The sequence below is a fragment of the Ambystoma mexicanum genome, chromosome 3q, assembly GCF_040938575.1.
Source record: "Ambystoma mexicanum isolate Mex_15411 chromosome 3q, UKY_AmexF1_1, whole genome shotgun sequence".
NCBI classification, from domain to species: Eukaryota; Metazoa; Chordata; class Amphibia; order Caudata; family Ambystomatidae; genus Ambystoma; species Ambystoma mexicanum.
This window is the reverse complement of record NC_090926.1, coordinates 424252417-424266750: the sequence shown is the minus strand read 5'-3', so window position 1 is coordinate 424266750 and position 14334 is coordinate 424252417.

The following is a 14334-nucleotide window of genomic DNA, read 5'->3' as shown; positions in this document are numbered from 1 at the left end:
AGGGGAACAGGTGCTGAGATGCAGTAGAGGATGATGAGGAAGAAGAGGTAGAGGAAGTGCCTACCTCCATCAACCGGAAAGAGTCATAGGTGTGGAGGTTTTTTACCACCGTTGGATGTGTACCAAAGGCTCCAGTTGCCAAGGTGAAATGCACTGATTGTCCTCAGTCACAGACAACCTGGGCAGTAATTCAACAGGATCACTTCCATCCACTGTTACACCAGATCCAACCATCCGGGTGCTATGAGAAAGGCTATTCCTTTCTCAGGGAGAAGCAGATTAATGGCCTCTACCACATCTTCCTCAACCGCTCCTGCCACCACACAGACTACTCCTGTGGGGCAGAGGATCCTGTTGGCCGTGTTGCAGGCCATAAAGAACGCCGTTGACCCTTACTTTTCGAGGGTCACAGTACTCTGTTTGTTCTACAACACACCGATCTGCAGTGGGGAGCAGTGTCGAAGTGCTTTCGAGGCTGCAGTCAAGGAGCACGAGAAACGTTGCGACCTACCTTAAATGTAAGGCCTGTTTGTCATCTTCCCATGTGCACCTGCCCCTCTGTATCTGTGGTTGGTGTCCCTTCCCTTCCTTGTATCCTTCCCTCCCCACCTTACCTTGCCTCTCCTGAAAAAAAGCCAAAAAATACAAAATCACCAAATACAAAAAAAAGGTTCCTGTAGGAGCCACTTTCACAGTTAAAAAAAAACTAAGAATAAAGATCACAGGACCTTTTCCAGTCTTTATAGTTTGTTGACAGTATGAATGTCCACGGATTGACAGCAAATTCCAGATGTGGGGTGGGGGAATTAAAATAAATTAACTTGTTTTTCATTAAAAAATGGTGGCTCTTAAAATAACCTTTTTTTAAACTGTTGGGAGTTTTATTTACTGAACTAACACATTTCACAAAAACGGCTGCACATTTTATTTATGTTTTTGTATTTTTATTTTTATTTTATTGAAACTTCAGCCTGATAGACTCAATGCGAGCATCGCGACCTCAAGCTTTTCTTACAAGTTGTTGATCATCAATGTTGACAAAAAATCCATGTTCATAAAAAAAGGGTGTTATACGCCCAAGTAGGCATATATATCACTAGACAATCACAGTTTGTCAAGTCGTAGTGAATCTAAAAAGTTAACTACAGTTTTTGTATTTTATTTACTACAACTAATAAAAGAAACTTCACAACATAGCACTTTAGCCGCTTACTGGGGGAACTACTATCCCCTGTACCCCCCTCGTAAGTCTTTCAAAAACAGCAATATGCTCCATGTTGCCATGCTTAACTCTGGCTCTGCTGTTAAGCACTCCTCTGATATCTGCCACCCCCTTGAACTCCTAGATCTCGATGTCCTAGCCCTTACTGAGACATGGTTCAAGGACAGCTCTAGAAACACACCAATGAGGACTAGGGATGGTATTATCCCTAACAACACACCCTATATTTTTTACACAAACAGTGTCGGGTGACTGATTATTTTCTTTACCTGTTTAAAGTTACCCTTCATGTAACTGCTTGGCCTCCGACATTCTTTCTGTTCCCTAGTGTGGTGACTCTCCCTAGATAACGCTGATGAGCCGCATATCTAGGGTTAGGGGATAGAAAAGGAGACTTGCCCTATACTTATCTGGCAGAATTTAGATATTAATGGGAGTTTTCCATTTTTTAAAAATGTTTTTTAGTAGCCTATGCAGGGAAAAATAATAAATAAGTATATTTCACATAACAGGCTTGATGCACACAATTGGGCAAAACGCCATAGTTTGTGCTTTTTAGATGTGATCAAAAGAGCAGTGATTGTGCCAAGATAAGTATAGGGCAAGTCTCGTTTTCCATCCCCTAACCCTAGATAAGCGGCTCATCAGCATTATCTAGCGTGAGTCACCACACTAGGGAACAGATAGAATATTGGAGGGAAAGCACACAAGGACAGCTCTGTCACAGGTTTTGACACACTTCTCCCTGAAGGCTACAAGATCCTCTGTGTCCAGGCCTAACAGGCCAGGAGGGGGAGTAGCCCTGATCTATCCTGAGTGGCTCCCTGTTTTCATTATTCCCACTTAGGTCTACCCTTCCTTTGAATGTCTGGTATGCAGGCTCTCTCTCTGCTGTCTCCTCTCTTACTCTGGCCACCTTCTATCGGTTGCCGGGCCAGTCCACCCTCTTCCTCTATAAATCGGCTGACCTGGCCTCTTCTCACCTTTCCTCCTCCTCCCAACTCCTCCTGCTGGGGGATCTTAACATCCATGTTCATTCTCCTGACTCCTCAGGTCCTTTCTGCAAACTATGCAACTCTCTTTCTCTCTCCAGTCTACCTTCTGGCCTGACGCACACCGCTGGCCACACCTTAGATGCTCTTATCTCCACAGACATCCCTCTCTCTATCCCTCTCTCTCTACCTCACTTTTGCCTCCACGTACTCTCCTCCTTCTACCCCTGTGGCTGGCTCCCACCCTGACACAGCCCTCTCTAACTTTCACCTCTCCATTCCCAACACTCTTGACATTCTTGCCCCTGTCATGAGGGCCCATCTGAAGCCTTCCAAAAAGTGAAACTTTTGGTATGACTCTGAGCTGGCTGACCTTAAACAAAAGTGCAGAGTGGTGGAACGGAAATGGGGATCTTCAGGTGCATCATCTGACAAACTGGCCTGCCACCATCTTCAAAGGCAATATAGACTCTGCATCCGCTCCAAGAAAAGAGCCTATATTCAAGCCTGCATCTCAGCGCCATCTAACAACATGGCTGAACTCTTCAAAGTTTGCAAGGAACTGGCCAATCCTACTGCAGCCTCTTCCTCTACTGCATCCACCCAGACCGTTTGCTCGGCTCTGGCTTCTCCTTTCACTGACAAAACTGAGGACATCCTGTCCTCTCTCTCCCCCACGCCTTCACCTGTACCCATATCTCTTGGGTAACTCATCGGGCACCCTCCTCTTCTCTCCTCCCTCTCCCCTGTCACACCTGAGGAGCTCTCTAGACAAGTCTAGTCCATGAAAGCCTCCTCCAAACAGGTTGACCCATGCCCACCTAAATCTATCCCTGCATACTATCACCCAATCTCTATCACTTATTCCCTGAGCAAACTCCGGGAGAAATTAGCTATCTCTCAGCTTACCCTCAACACTGAATCTGTTGGTTGTCTCCATGACCAACAGTCTGGATTTAGAGCATCCAGGGGCAAGGAAACTGCTCTTCTGAACACCCGTGAAGACCAGCTCTCAAATCTTGACTCTAAATCTCCTTCTGTCCTCATTCTTCTCAATCTCTCTTCTGCCTTCAACATGGTAAACCACAACATCCTAATCTCCTGTCTCTCTGATACCCTGGCCATCACAGATCTTGCCCTGGCGTGGTTTGCCTGCTTTCTCTTTGACTGTCCTTCTCAGGTGGAACTTGGGTCCTTTCTCTCCTCTATCACTATCTTTAGTTTTGGTGTCCCCCAGGGATCAAACTGATCCCCTTGTTTTTTCAATGTTTACATGGCCCCTCTGGCCCACAGGATCTATATCTTCACCTCTAACTTTCAGTGTTATGTAGATGACATACAGCTCTCTTTCACGGTACCCTCTGCCTCTTCTTCCTCCTCGTTCATTCCTAACTGTCTGTCTGCAATTCAGTCGTGGTGTGCTGCTAATGATCTCTGCCTCAATACCATTAAGGCAGATCATCCTCATTGGGACCCATGCTCCCTCTATCCCACTCTCTCACTGGCCAGCTTCCCTTAGCCATGCAACCCCACCTGCTAGTGAGGCAAAAAATCTGGGGGTCATTTTGGACTCCACTTTCTCCTTCTCTTCTCACATCTTGGACATCTCCAAAAAGTCCCACTACCAGCTGCACCTCCTCAGAGGTATTCTACCTTTTCTCACTTTCCCTCAAAGGCTCACTGTCTCCAGAGCCCTGGATCTCTCTAGGCTGGACTACTGCAACAGCCTTTTTCTCAATCTTCCTACTTCTACTCTCCATCTGCTACAACTCATCCAGAACAGAACCGCAAGACTTATCCTTGGTCTCAAGCCCAGGGACCACATCTCTCTTGTGGTGAAATCCCTTCACTGGCTCCCTGTGGCTGCTAGGATCAAGTTAATGACCCTCTGCATAGTCCACAAGGCTTTCTTGGGCCGGAGCCTGCACTATCTACAACGCTCTCTTCCTAAATACTCTCCTTCTAGAGCCCTCTGCTCATCCTCCTTCAACTCTTTGCGGGTGAGCTGTTTTTCCAAGCAGAGATTTGGGGGTAGATCTTTATCCTCTGCAGGTGTCTCCCTCTGGAACAGCCTCCGTGCCTCTCTCCGCCTTCAGCCGGAGCTCCTTAAGTTCCGGAAACTCCTCAAGTCCTTCCTCTTCTCTTCCTCTTTCTCTCTCCCTCTCCCCTGCCAAGCTCCTCTCTTTTTCTATACTACCTCCCTCCTCCTTCTCTTCCCTAACTCTGTTCAGCTTTTGCTGACAGGTCGCCTGGTTCACCTCCAGCGGTCACAGATCCCAGGCTTCCCTGCCAGTTTTTGCATTTGCCTCCGGACCTCTGCACTATGTTCAGCACTACTGCACTTTCAGCATATGTTCCATGAGAGGGGTAACCACTCTGTACTTAAAGCAGGGCACTGCTGGACTGGTAGCACTTGTTCCCCCTCCCCTCCTTCGCACATCCGTCTGTACACTTGCATGAGCTGAATTTCCTAGGCCTACTAAGTTCTGTCCTGTCCCCCCTCTTTTTCCCCTCCCTAGTTTGGTCGCGGCTGAAGCACTGCATGCACTTGCACCAGAAGACTCAGACCTAGTACGCTAGTTAGATCATCCAGAAACCTCAAGGCCTGAGAATGACTACTGTATTCCCTTGCTACCTTCCCACCTTTAAGCGCTTTTAAGCATTTCACTTGTGTATAAACGCTGTACAAATAAACAATTACAAAAAGGATACATAGGCACAACTCTCTGGTCCTTTTAAATTCAGCAACACAACTGGAGTAAATTGCTATGCAAATGTAGCAATCAATCTTCTCTTCCAATTGCCACCAGTTTTTCACAACATTTACTTAAACTGCTCAGACCAGATGTGTTTGCAAATGCTCGTCCTTCATAGAAATGCCACAAATAATCCTGACAGTACTTACGGTGTCTCAGGTATAAGGCAAGAATTGGACTACTGCACAGGAATGGCAACCTTCACCATAAACACACAGGAAGATCCACAAGAATTCCTAATGTTCTTACTACAAATACTAGAAAACAAAATCATCTCTATAAAAAGAATCTCCCAGATTTCATACACGTGGAAACATACGTGCACTCTATGCAACCATGTTTCACAAGAGCACATCCCTAATGAAAAATATGTGTATGTATCCATACCAAATTGTGAATCCATTCCATTTCACCAGCTTCTGCAGAATACTAATCATAACATATTATGCCCTTTTTGTAATTCAGACAATCGTTCCAGCATACAAATAAACTCACATGGCCAATATGTGATAGTAAAGCTTTTAAGGTACAATACAGATGGTACCAATAACAACTGTAGGCTTACTAGCTTCACACACAGCCAATTATCTCTTGGCAAGAAAACCTTCACAACAGTGGGCATAATCTACCACACTGGTGCCACAACTACTTCAGGCCACTATACTGCATACATCAAAAAAGTGGTTGGTTTGAAAGTAACAACACTTCAGTTACTGCAAAACATATGTTACCAGCAAATCTAACAAATGCCTACTTAATATTCCTTCAACCCAATTTAGTCATTAAAGTATACCACAATAAACAGTTAGAATACGTCAGTGCGTATCTAACTACATCTATAATACTTAAATGGTACCTTTAAAACCCAAGACAGTTACAATAAGCAAATGGGTATCTAACTACTTCAAAAATACCCTTCATTGCAATACACTTCAAATATGCTGTTGCAGTTCTTGTTACTGCAATACATCTTGTAAAATCCAATATAATTACAATATACCAAAGCTACCACCAAATCTAACAAATGCCTACTTAATATTCCTTCATCCCAAATGTAGTCACTAAAGTATAGTACAATAAACAGTTAGAATACACCAACTGGTATCCAACTACATCTAACATACCATAATAGTACTTCCAAAATCCAAGACAGTTAGAATACACCAACAGGTATCTAACTACATTAAACACACCCTTCGTGGTAAGACACTTCAAGTATGCCATCACAGTTATTCTTATTGCAAAACCTCTTGCAAAGTCCAATATAGTTAGAATTCACCAATGGGTATCTAACTACTTTAAACATTCCCTTAATTACAACACACTGCAAACAAATATTCTATCACACTTACACTCACATAATATATCAATTTTACAACACACAACTATTCTGTAACATGTATATTCTTTAAAACTACGTAAATGCCAAAAACTGTATATAATTACAGTCGTTTTTTTTAATCCACTACAGATTTGTATTCCCTATGTTTATTTCATGCCAATACAACAACAGTAGAGCACACACTAATCTTGTACCAAACATAGTACATAGAATGTACTATTTATGAGGGTCAAAAAAGTAAATCTATGTGTACAATTGTGTACAATTAAAGGTCTTGCTTAACAAATTATACTGTTTTTATTCACAGAAAAACAACCAGAGATTCCAGCTTTATTACCATATGCAACTAAATAACGATAAGAAGTATTATCATATTTGTTATCTTCACAAAGAAACAAATACATATTCCATAAGCATTATCCTCAATTGTACTACAATCATAAATACCATATACACGTCATTCCACCATAATACAAATACGGTATACTCCCCCTACAGTACCTATAATTATTATACACATATTCAGTGCCTTATGACCATGCCCCTAGAGACCTGGCCATCGGCCACAACCGGCACACTAGAATTAAACCATATAACAAGTATGTACAATACACCTTCAAATAACAAGACTCGCACAGAATCCCCCAATCCAAATGATGTCCGCAGACAGTAAAAATGACTGCGGATTTGGAGGCACCTGTACACCTTTTTTTCCAGACCCTCTTTGGGTCACTAAATAAGCCCAAATGTGTTTTCCATACTTTTTTCTCACTGTGCTGTTGGCGGACACTAAAAATGACTGTGGACTCAGTGGCACCTGCAACGCTTTTATATAACTATAAAAAAAGCTCGCTATCTACTTTTTTTCACTTCCCCACCGTTTCCAGACCCTTTTTCGGCCACAAACTAACTCTAAAAATGTTTTCCAGATTTTTTCCTCACTGCGCTGTCCGCAGACTACTGTGATGGACCGCGAATCCAACATGGAAAGGGTTTCAAAAACTCGGATGCAGCTCATGTTTTCAAACAACCAATCAGCATGCATCTTTTGTGTCCAAGAGACATCAAGTCCCCCTCTGATTGGTCCAGAGGTGTCAGCAGGCTCCGAATCAGGAAATGGGTCCACGGACCAGACCCAGATATCACTAATTTCTTTTTTTTAAACTACTGGACACTGGACAGATTTACACCAAATTTACAAAAGCATGCTCTCGGGACCAATCTGCCGCTCCTGGCACAAGTTTGGTGAAAATCCGTCCAGTGGTTTGGGCTGTAGGCACAAGCAAATGTTTTTTTCCATTGTGCTTATGAGGATTAAAAAAAAATTGGGATCCCCCTGTAACTTTGCCCACCTTGACGAAACCGCACCAAACTTCACAGAATCACACTCTGAGGTGTCCATATACATTTTTTGCAAAGTTTGGTGACAATTCGTCGGGGGGCAAAGTTATAAGACTCCCGAAAAGTGCTATATGAGTCGAGCAACTTAACAATAACTACAGGGCTCCTACTTCAGGCCCTGTAATATATATATTACCATACTCCTGGGTCTCCCCAGGTTTACCGAACCACACTCTTATGGCAATCCTCACAGTAATTTCAGATCTCAGTAACACCACAGACAGCAAGTAGTTGTAGTTTTGCAATTAGCCTTTAATCCACCTTATAATTTAGGTTAATACTGTTAAAAAACTGACGCGTTTCACCCAGTTATGGGCTTCATCTGAGTCAACCTTTTCATTATGTTTCATTGCAATATATACAAACATTTGTAGCCCATCATTTGTTTCACCGTTATGTGTGTTCCCCATTCACTGCTTATGACCATCAGTGGCAGCCATCTTTTAACATGTTCTATATACCCTTTATCCTTTCATTACATTGCCTCACCATTACCCTATTTTGTAATTCTCTATTGCACTGCAATTCAATATTTGTCATTACTTGAACGGTTCCACATTTAGGACTATAATAATCATGACATGTTTTGAAACCATCCGTCCTCATTGTTTTCTAGCTCCACAATATGCAGTGCATTGTTACATTTTCAATAAAGTGCATTGTGCTTCATTAATAAAATCGGAAAATTGTTAAAAGCTGCACATTAATATACGAGTGTTCTTTTTTTTAATAATATTCCGTGTTTTATACCACTATGCTATGGTGCATAATGCCTGACTGTGCACATTTTGCATGCCTTTTAAACAAATTCATAAAAATGTCATATTTGCAACAGATGCACATTTTGATTTTTCGTGATAATATACAGAAGATTTTTTAGATAGTATTGCCAAACCCTTCCATCCTCTGTAATTTCTAGCTCCACAATACACAGTATATTGTTACAGTATGAATAAAGTGCATGGTGCTTCATTGATAATCCATAGTTTTTGGACTGCACATTCATATACATGAAGGGTAGAAGTCCTTTTTATCATCTTTCACATTTTTTATGCCACGTTATTAAAGTGTATGGTGCGTAAGTGTGCAAAATCTGCATATTTTTCAAACAAATCCATGAAAGTGTATAGTGCTGATGTGCCTTCAGTGTGCACATTTCACAATTTCCATTCCACATTTTAGTATGCGCTTTAAAAATACTCTTTTTACCTCATTTATCCCATTGTCTTTCTAATTTTATATGTATTTCACTTATTGATCATGTTCTCATATGGCATTTACAAATACTATAAATCTTTAAGAGGAAAATCGAATAAAGTGCATAAAGCCCAACTAATTTTAATAAACATTTAGGAAGCATTCTCTCTGTTACTTTACATGTTTTCTCTTATCATTTACTGATTTTTTTTATCTGGGAAATGGATTTCATATACTCATATCCAGTTTTATGGTCATTATGCAGCGATTAACCCTTGGTGGTAAATATTCTCAATTAAAACCCATATTAAATAATTGCAATTTTAACAAAAAAGGAATTTCTTGTTTTTATTTAAAAAGTTATCACACTTGTAGAGTTTTCTCTGAGGTATTTATCTTCTAGCTTCCTGCTGCATATATGGGGCTATCCATGGCCTATGAATATAAACAGTTCTTTATCTAGATTATGCCCATTCAGCACTTTGGTATTTATGTCCACAATACAGCTTAATTCTTTTTGCCTCAGTTGCAATCCCCTATCTCCCACTCTTGCATTTTGCATTATCTGGTAGATAATATAATATTGTAATGTTTCTGCACTTTTTCATAATGTTTTGCAAGAGGGTACGAGAATTCTTTGTTTTTAATAGCTCGCAGATGTTGTAATGTTCTCAATATGGCCACATGTTTTGTGCTACCTACGTACCATTTATTGCATCCCTATGTAAGGTACTGTTTGATTTGTGTAGTCTTTCCTGCATGTGGGTGTTCATATTCTGTAGCATTCAACCCATGTCTGCAAGCTTTGCATTTCAGGTATTTTAAGAATCCTGGTTTCTTTATGACAGCCAATCTTTCCTGTTGTTTTGAGATGCCAGGATCCTTGGGACTAATACATTTCTTATTGATAGTGGCTTCCTGTAGGTTACCACTGCCCTCGCTCCTATTTGATCTCCAATATCCTCATCCTGCTTTAGAATTCTCCAATGTTTGTCAACATTTTTGGAATTTCTCCAGACCGTTGATTGTATGTTGTTATAAATCGTAGTGTATCCTTCTCTCATCTTTTTCATGTTCCTTATTTTTGATAACCAATAAGTCATCTCTTTTTAAATTCTTGGACTTCTCATATGACTTTTCGATTACTTGTTTTGAGTATTTACTTTCCTTATACCTACAGGCTTCTTCCCATGAGAATTGTATGCATTCTTTCTTTTCTGCGCAGTCTCTCTTTATGCGAATAAAGTCACCATAGGGTATGCTCCTCTTTAGGTTTTTGGGGTGACCACTATCTGCATGTAATACAGCATTTGTGCTCTTTTCCTTTCTGTGTATTTCACTTTGTATCTTTTTGTCCACTATTATATCCAAATAGATGATGTTTTCTCGATGATGTTTTTCAGTGAACTGTAGATTATTGTTGTTGTTATCGATGATCGACACAAACTCTGACTATTATATGGGAAGGAACACCTAAAGAATGAACAGGTAATCTAAGTATTGAGTACACAGCTGTATTTTCTGTGTGTACATTTGTAGATCTCCTGTGTGCCATATTTCTTTTTCCCATATATATAAGTAAGCTTATGAGGGCACAAAGATGATACCAATGGCTGTGCTGCATGATTGTCTATAATACTAACCATCGAAAAATAAACATTATGTTCTAAACATAACTTTAGCATTTCTAATATCATCAATGAGTGCTCTCTATAACTCACTGATTAAGTTAACAGAAATTGTTACACTGCTTCAATTCTGTTTTTATGTTTGGTGCTAGTGTATAAAGATACCAAATCTAGTGTAGCCAGTAGGAATGTTTCTTTCCAAGGAATTTCTCATATCTTACTGAGAAAGTCCATTGTATCTCTGATGTATGATGGTAATGTGGATACAAAAGGGAAGAGATATTTGTCAATATACCTGGAGGTTTTTTCCAAAAGTGATCCCATAGCCAAAATAATTGGTCTCCCTGGTGGTTTCTGTAAACGTGTATGTACCTTAGGTACAAAGTACAATGTTGGCGTCACTGGGTGCTTAACCCTTAGATATTCTCTTTCCTCCCATTCCCATCACTAGAGCAACTATAGGAGCCAAATTAGACTACTGCAAAGCCCTCCTAGCCGGGACATCTGCAAAAAATCTAAAAAAGCTCCAAATAGTGCAAAACAATGCGCTCCGCGCTGCCCTGCACATCCCTAAATCCGACCATGTATCTCAGGCCCATAGAGATGCGCACTGGCTTCCAGTCAAGGAAGAATCAATTTCAAAATACTCAACCTCACTCACAAATGTATCAATCATACTGCTCCGTCATACTTATCAGAAACCACAAACAGGAAATCCTCGCTCCGTCCAACAAGAAGCCAATATGACAACCAACTCCAAGTTCCCATCATAAGAAGAGCAAAAGCTGAAGGCATTGGCTTCCCACACATAGCCCCCAAGCTCTGGAATGACCTTCCTATGTCTCTCAGAGCTGAACCATCCCTGCTATCCTTCGTAAATCTCTAAAACCAAGCTCTTTTCCTAACCTGCGCTCTCCACCCCCACCTCCACCCCTACCTAAGCTGCACCGCAAACGCTCTGTTGACTGAAATGTAACAAAATACAATGTAACTAAGTAACGCTACTGTAAACATAATGCCTTGTAAATAATACCTTGTATGCACAGACTGTAAACCAAAATGCCTTGTACCCTAATCAACCTTTCCTCTCTGTAACCAGACAATTGTATTTTTATTGTAACAGCGCCACGATGCCCTCGGGCTGATTGCACGCTTTAAAAATCCAAATAAATAAAAATAAATAAATATATATTATATATTCCCATTCCCATACATATACCCATTTCCTCCCTCTCATATATATGTACATGCTATGATATTTTATGCTATTTTGTGTTATAGAGCTTTAATTCTGCTCAAAATCACCAGTGTACTGATCTCAGAGCACCTGGCTCATCTGTAGGTTGGCTCATTATGCCCTCGTCCTGGGATATCTAGACTGTAGTATGCAGAGAAAATGAATAGAGGATGGTAATAGAAGAGTAATTCAGGGCTCCCAATCCCGGAGGCCAGATGTGGCCTGGTCTAGAATAGTCCATGTGATTTGTCATCGTAGTTGAAGACAACAGTAGGATGGGCTACTATGGATCTTTGGACACATTCTATGCTATGTGGCAAGTCAGGAACGTGAAAATAGGGGGAATACTGTCATAGTCTAATAATAAATTGTCTCAGAAGTCAATCGATACACAGCTCAGCGTTCCTGTGAAGGGAGCTGTGTGTGTTACATGACTGTTACCACGTAAGGCTATGTTACACTTGTTGCTTACATAGCAGTTTATGCCATAGTAAGGGCACCTCACAGTGGTGAGGACGAGGAAGGGACTATTTCAGAAACCTGTGTGATCAAAGATCAGCACTGAAGGGGCCCTGAATGTGCTGAATGGCAACAAATGGCCTGTTCGATGGTAGGGTTAAGTGGGTGACTCTGTAAGCACATTCAGTTTATGATGGCTTTCGGTGTCCAGGTTCCCTACTCAGGATACCTCCCTGAGGCTGTTGCCTGTACAGTTGTTGGGTCCTGCCAGCAAGCCTCCGATGACTACTGGGGCACTGTGGAGACTTGGGCCCCTCTTAGGTGGCTGCTGAGTTCCTCTTGGAATAACCTGCATATAAAAAAACACCCCTTTCAAACTATATATATGTACTGATGATTGAATGATTTAAAGGGAGGCCTAGATAAGTGTGTTGTTGTGTTAATTCATCAGTTTCAATTTTGCAGCTTTGAGTTTGCACTATACCAACTGTTTGTCACCCACTTATTGCCAAAACCCCAGCTCTCTGACATAGCTCTACTCATGGTGAGGGAATGTGGAGAGGAAAAAAATGGAGAAGAGGAAGAAAGAAAGGATTTCGTAGGGAACCCTCCCCCTCCCCCATCGCCCCCCAATAAAATCCCAAGGCAGGAAGCAATGTCATGGGAACATGGTGGCAGAAATGGGAAAGTGTGGTCTTGGCCCGGTGGCATATGAGGAACGGCATTTGTTGCAGGTGGTGGGGGGAGGGGCAACAAGGTTTAGAAACATTAAAAATAGGTAATCATCGGAAGTACCAGGGTACACATTTTAGATCATGATAAATGGGGATCATGAGTGATCTTGCCACTCTGTAGTGTTGTGCGCCTCAAAAAAACTATCGACAACAAAACATTGGCATAACGTGTCGTCTTCCTTCTGTTGGGGCAAGACTGGAAACGCTAAAAATAAGACTAACACAGCATTACAATCACAACGAAATATTCCTTCATCGTTGTGGCAACACACTGGGAGCTTTAAACAATTCAGTGAAAACACTCTGAGAGGTGCCCACAATTCAGTGACATCAAATTGAGACCTGCCCTGAATATAGTGACCCCGTAGTGACCCCGCACCAGTAACATCTTTGCTAAACTGCCATCATAGTACGAGGGGGTCCTTATAGCCGTGAAATCACACTGCAGCTGCCCTAGAGGCACAGCACCACCAGGAAACTCCATTAGCAAAGTGTCATCACACTGTGAGCTATGGTCAGGGCAAAGATATCACACGTGGAGCTGCCGAAATTGCATGGATATCACACCGCATCTGTTGTTAATGCAGCAATTATGCGACCATCCAGCTCATAGCGATTTTGCGCTCATAATAAAATGCACAACATTTGTACATTTTACATGTGCTGCAAGATTTGTGAAATGCCTCTAGAAAGGCGCAGAATGCAGTATTTCATGTATCAGGAACTTATTGTAGTGAGTCTGATTGTCAAACGTATGCCAATATCTGATAACCACGCCCCACATCACCAGTGGCCCAACGCCCCACACATCTGTTATATGAAGGAACTCCCTTTGTGAGAGATGTTTTTCAAACCAGAGGCACAATGAAACACAGTACAAGTGGAAATGTGTAGGTTTACAATCTACTTTAAACTGTTATAAATAAGCATACCTTACATATGTGAACCCTATGATGTCGTTTTTCTTGACACACTATCCGGGGGGGTGAGGGGCAGTTGTCTGAATCTAGAAATGAAAGTAAATTGAAAAGTAAAGAAGTAACACCAAAAATGTATAAAAAAAACACAAAAAATACGCATTCATATTCACCACTTGAAATTAACAACCAGGGCTATAATTAAACACTTTATTAAATGCTTTGTTACAAACACTGCTTTGAAAATCTTGGAAAGCGTCCTACCTCCCTAAAAATCCTATTCCCGCCATGATGCCAATACATCAGCCAGTATTCCAATCACTTCCTTCTTCTTCTTCTTCTCAATTATCGGAGGCGTGGGCGGACCCACGCAGGCGCTTCCCCATCCTAAAGGATTGTTTCAAGGCACTCAACCCAGTCTTGCAGTGGTCACACCCGTTCAGATACCG